Source organism: Hylobates moloch, unplaced genomic scaffold (genome assembly GCF_009828535.3).
Source record: "Hylobates moloch isolate HMO894 unplaced genomic scaffold, HMol_V3 SCAFFOLD_6, whole genome shotgun sequence".
In the NCBI taxonomy this organism is placed as follows: Eukaryota; Metazoa; Chordata; class Mammalia; order Primates; family Hylobatidae; genus Hylobates; species Hylobates moloch.
The window spans coordinates 32,703,228-32,709,656 of record NW_026652281.1 but is presented as its reverse complement, the minus strand read 5'-3'; positions in this window follow the sequence as shown (position 1 = coordinate 32,709,656).

The window sequence follows — 6,429 nt, the reverse complement described above, 5'->3', positions numbered from 1 at the left end:
TTTAGTCTTGGGAGGGTGTATTTGTCGAGGAATTTATCCATTTCTTCTAGATTTTCTAGTTTATTTGCATAGAGGTGTTTGTAGTATTCTCTGATGGGAGATTGTATTTCTGTGGGATCGGTGGTGATATCCCCTTTTTCTTTTTTTATTGCGTCTATATGATTCTTCTCTCTTTTCTTCTTTATTAGTCTTGCTAGCGGTCCATCAGTTTTGTTGATCTTTTCAAAAAACCAGCTCCTGGATTCATTAATTTTTTGAAGGGTTTTTTGTGTCTCTATTTCCTTCAGTTCTGCTCTGATTTTAGTTATTTCTAGCCTTCTGCTAGCTTTTGAATGTGTTTGCTCTTGCTTTTCTAGTTCTTTTGATTGTGATGTTAGGGTGTCAATTTTGGATCTTTCCTGCTTTCCCTTGTGGGCATTTAGTGCTATAAATTTCCCTCTACACACTGCTTTGAATGTGTCCCACAGATTCTGGTATGTTGTGTCTTTGTTCTCGTTGGTTTCAAAGAACATCTTTATTTCTGCCTTCATTTCATTATGTACCCAATAGTCATTCAGGAGCAGGTTGTTCAGTTTCCATGTAGTTGAGCGGTTTTGGGTGAGTTTCTTAATCCTGAGTTCTAGTTTGATTGCACTGTGGTCTGAGAGACAGTTTGTTATAATTTCTGTTCTTTCACATTTGCTGAGGAGAGCTTTACTTCCAACTATGTGGTCAATTTTGGAATAGGTGTGATGTGGTGCTGAAAAAAATGTATATTCTGTTGACTTGGGGTGGAGAGTTCTGTAGATGTCTATTAGGTCCACTTTATGTACAGCTGAGTTCAATTCCTGGATATCCTTGTTAACTTTCTGTCTCGTTGATCTGTCTAATGCTGACAGTGGGGTGTTAAAATCTCCCATTATTATTGTGTGGGAGTTTAAGTCCCTTTGTAGGTCACTGAGGACTTGCTTTATGAATCTGGGTGCTCCTGTGTTGGGTGCATATATATTTAGGATAGTTAGCTCTTCTTGTTGAATTGATCCCTTTACCATTATGTAATGGCCTTCTTTGTCTCTTTTGATCTTTGTTGGTTTAAAGTCTATTTTATCAGAGACTAGGATTGCAACCCCTGCCTTTTTTTGTTTTCCATTTGCTTGATAGATCTTCCTCCATCCCTTTATTTTGAGTCTATGTGTGTCTCTGCACGTGAGATAGGTTTCCTGAATACAGCATACTGATGGGTCCTGACTCCTTATCCAGTTTGCCAGTCTGTGTCTTTTGATTGGAGCATTTAGCCCATTTACATTTAATGTTAATATTGTTATGTGTGAATCTGATCCTGTCATTATGATGTTAGTTGGTTATTTTGCTCCTTAGTTGATGCAGTTTCTTCCTAGCCTCGATGGTCTTTACAATTTGGCATGTTTTTGCAGTGGCTGGTACCGATTGTTCCTTTCCATGTTTAGTGCTTCCTTCAGGAGCTCTTTTAGGGCAGGCCTGGTGGTGACAAAATCACTCAGCGCTTGCTTGTCTGTAAAGTATTTTATTTCTCCTTCACTTATGAAGCTTAGTTTGGCGGGATAGGAAATTCTGGGTTGAAAATTCTTTTCTTTAAGAATGTTGAATATCGGCCCCCACTGTCTTCTGGCTTGTAGAGTTTCTGCCGAGAGATCAGCTGTTAGTCTGATGGGCTTCCCTTTGTGGGTAACCCGACCTTTCTCTCTGGCTGCCCTTAACATTTTTTCCTTCATTTCAACTTTGGTGAATCTGACAATTATGTGTCTTGGAGTTGCCCTTCTCGAGGAGTATCTTTGTGGGGTTCTCTGTATTTCCTGAATCTGAATGCTGGCCTGCCTTGCTAGATTGGGGAAGTTCTCCTGGATAATATCTTGCAGAGTGTTTTCCAACTTGGTTCCATTCTCCCCGTCATTTTCAGGTACACCAATCAGACGTAGGTTTGGTCTTTTCACATAGTGCCAAATTTCTTGGAGGCTTTGTTCATTTCTTTTTATTCTTTTTTCTCTAAACTTCCCTTCTCTCTTCATTTCATTCATTTCATCTTCCATCAGCGATACCCTTTCTTCCAGTTGATCGCATCTGCTACTGAGGCTTCTGCAATCTTCACGTAGTTCTCGAAACTTGGCTTTCAGCTCCATCAGCTCCTTTAAGCCCTTCTCTCCATTGGTTATTCTAGTTATCCATTCTTCTAATTTTTTTTCAAAGTTTTTAACTTCTTTGCTATTGTTTTGAATTTCCTCTCGTAGCTCAGAGTAGTTTGATCATCTGAAGCCTTCTTCTCTCAACTCATCAAAGTCATCCTCCATCCAGCTTTGTTCCGTTGCTGGTGAGGAACTGCGTTCCTTTGGAGGAGGAGAGGTGCTCTGTTTTTTAGAGTTTCCAGTTTTTTTGTTCTGTTTTTTCCCCATCTTTGTGGTTTTATCTACTTTTTGTCTTTGATGATGGTGATGTACAGATGGGTTTTTGGTGTGGATGTCCTTTCTGTTTGTTAGTTTTCCTTCTACCAGACAGGACCCTCAGCTGCAGGTCTGTTGGAGTTTACTAGAGGTCCACTCCAGACCCTGTTTGGCTGGGTGTCAGCAGTGGTGGCTGCAGAACAGTGGATTTTCGTGAGACCACAAATTCAGCTGTCTGATAGTTCCTCTGAAAGTTTTGTCTCAGAGGAGTACCCGGTTGAATGAGGTGTCAGTCTGTCCCTACTGGGGGGGTGCCTCCCATTTAGGCTGCTCAGGGGTGAGGGACCCACTTTAGGAGGCAGTCTGTCTGTTCTCAGATCTCCAGCTGCGTGCTGGGAGAACCACTACTCTCTTCAAAGCTGTCAGTCAGACAGGGACATTTAAGTCTGTGGAGGTTCTTGCTGAGTTTTTGTTTGTCTGTGCCCTGCCCCCAGAGGTGGAGCCTACAGAGGCAGGCAGGCCTCCTTGAGCTGTGGTGGGCTCCACCCAGTTCGAGCTTCCTGGCTGCTTTGTTTACCTAAGCAAGCCTGGGCAATGGCGGGCGCCCCTCCCCCAGCCTCGCTGCCGCCTTGCAGCTTGATCTCAGACTGCTGTGCTAGCAATCAGCGAGACTCCGTGGGCATAGGACCCTCCGAGCTAGGTGCGGGACACAATCTCCTAGTGTGCCGTTTTCCAGGCCCGTTGGAAAAGCGCAGTATTAGGATGGAACTGACCCGATATTCCAGGTGCCATCTGTTTCCCCTTTCTTTGACTAGGAAAGGGAACTCCCTGACCCCTTGCGCTTCCCGAGTGAGGCAATGCCTCGCCCTGCTTCGGCTCGCGCACAGGCTCGCGCACAGTGCGCTTCACCGACTGTCCTGCACCCACTGTTTGGCACTCCCTAGTGAGATGAAACCGGTACCTCAAGCAGAAATGCAGAAATCACCCGTCTTCTGTGTCGCTGGGGCTGGGAGCTGGAGACCGGAGCTGTTCCTATTTGGCCATCTTGGCTCCTGAGGAGAGCTTTTAACATGAAAGGTGGAGGCCAAAACAAACAACATAAATTAATAGGAAAAACATCGTAAAATTAAAAGTTATCATCACTTATCCCCTGCTATATTAGACACCTCTTCAGAATCTTCTTGGCCCACCACTTCGGCCACTGCTGTAGTAACTAATTCTTCATAGTCTTGACCAGCTTTGCTCTACTACAGCTGGATATTGCCTTCTTTTTGGCCCAAGCTATAACTGCCTGCTTTCTGCCTTGGACCTTCTCTTCACCCCAGCTGAAATGTAGGAACCCTTTTGGTACTTATGTATGTAAAATTTGGAGATGAGGGAAATTTAACACCATTCTGACTCCTGTGAGTGCAATAAATACTTCTGTTTTATACCTTAGCAGACAGTTGAGAGTATTTCAAAAGTCTTTCTCAGTAAGTCCCATGGGATTGAAAACTAGTTGCCTGGAGCAGTAACCAACTCCCTAATATGTCGTTTTTTAAAAAAATTCCCCCCCCCTTCTTTGTTTAGTTCATATCCTGTACACCTTCCTGGGAGTACATTTCCCAGATATTCTGTATGCATAAGTGTTTGTCACAGGCTCTGCTTTCAGGAAACCCAGGCTAAACGACACACAGGGAAATAAAAGATCAAGAATAAGAGCAAAAGAGGAACATATGAGGAACTAAATGAAGTTTTTGCATATAATATAAAATATTATAAAATTGAATATTTAATGGGAAGATTGGAAGATAAAGTTGAGAGGATTTTCAAAAAGTAGAATAAAAAGACAAATGGATGGAATATGAAAGGTAAAATTAAAGGATCACTTCAGGTAATTCCATATCTGACCAGTAGAAATTCAGGGGGAGGGATGGGGAGAACATAGAAAATACAGGGAAGAAAATTTCCCTCTGAAAAAATTTTTTAAAGATTGTTTAGATCATAAGAACATGAGTTTTCAGATTGAAGGGCCCATTAGGCTGCCTAGCAATGAATGAAAAAAAGGACCATACCAAGTGTCTAGCAGTCCATTTTGGCTGCTATAACAAAATACCATAGACTGGGTAGCTTATAAGCAACAGAAATTTATTTCTACAGTTCTGGAGGGTGGAAATTGAAGACCAAGGCACCAGCAGTGCCTGGTGAGGCCTATTTCCCATAGAAGGCACCTTATTGTTGCGTTCTTACATGAGGAAGGGGCACATGAGCTCCCTCAGACCTCTTTTATAAGGGCAGTAATCTCATTCATGAGGGTTCCCATCTTATGACCTAATTATATCCTAAAGATTCCCCTTCTTAGTACTATTGCATTGGAGATTAGGATTCAGCATACAGATTTTGAGGGACACACACATTCAGACCATAGCACCAAGGGACATCACTGCGATTCTAAAAGATTCCAAAATCTGTGGATAGGGAGGGAAAAAGCAATTCACAGAGGATCAAGAATCAACACTGAAGCCAAAAGACCAGGAGAAAGACATGACTTCAAAATTCTGAGGAGAAATCATTTTAAACCCAAAATTGTGTGCCAGAAAAATTTTCAGGTATATATCTAGTTATAATGAGTATGTTTTCATACATGCAAAGTCTCAAAAAATGCATTTCTCATGCTCTCTTTCTCAGAAAGCTACTGAAAGATTGGCACCACCAAAGTAAAGAAATACATTATTTTTAAAAATCAGGAGATCCCGTAACCAATAGATACGGCACAGGAGAAAGATGAAGGAAAGTCACAGGATGTTGGTGAATCTTAGAACCATAGGCAGACCTAACGGACAATTAGCCTAGATTGAAACAGCAAAATGAAGAGTTCAAGGAAAGGTGGCTCTTTAAAAAAAGAACATGGCCAGGTGTGGTGGCTTATGCTTGTAATTTCAGCACTTTGGGAGGCCAAGGTGGGCAGATCACTTGAGGTCAGGAATTTGAGACAAGCCTGGGCAACGTGGTGAAACCCCATCTCTAGCAAAAATTAAAAAATTAGCAGGTGTGGTGGCGCACGTCTGTAGTCCCAACTACTTGAGAGGCTGAAGCAGGAGAATCTCATGAACCCAGGAGGCGGAGGTTGCAGTGAACCAAGATCATGCCACTGTACTCCAGCCTGGGTGACTGAGCAAGACTCTGTCTTAAAAAATAAATTAATTAAAATTAAACTTAAAAAATAAACACATTTTAGTAAATTTGAGAAATATAATGTAGGGTTACATTATTATTTATCTTGATTATTTTGTAAGTTTATTGATAGTCGACCTTTGAACAACATGGGCATTAGGGGCACTGACCCCCTACACAGCCTAAAATTTGCATATAATTTTGACTTCTCAAAAATAAGTAATGGCCTACTTGACCAGAGACTTACCAATAACCTAAACAATTGATTAACATATATTTTGTATGTTAAATGTATTATATACTATATTCTTACAATAAAATAATCTAGAGAAGAAACATTAAGAAAATCATAAGAAAGAGAAAATATATTAATATATTTACTATTCATTAAGTGGAAGCGGATCATCGTAAAGGTCTCCAGCCTCATTGTCTTTATATTGAATAGGCTGAGGAGGAGAGGAGTCTTGCTGTCTCAGGGGTGGCAGAGGTGGAAGAAAACCCGTGTATAAGTGCATCTGTGCAATGCAAACCCATGTTCAAGGGGCAACTGTAATTTCAATCTTTATATTAGTAGAAATAGCTTTTTACTTGAAAGTAACTTTAATGTTTGATAAAATTGAGATGAGAGGGAGGCTCTTTCAGAAATTGATATTTTAAGACAGCTAGGCTTATAGAATGTCAGGATAAATATGAACCAGATATTGTAGCTTTTAGAAGTTCTTTTAAGCATATGTAGAATGCCCAAAAAGAGCAAGCTTTATCTTGCTATAGTATATAGCAAGGTTTAAGATATTTTTTATGGGCCTGCATACTAATTAGTATAATTTGAAAAGGAAGGTTGATATTTCTGATATACCAAGAGCTCACAAATTAGAAAAAGACA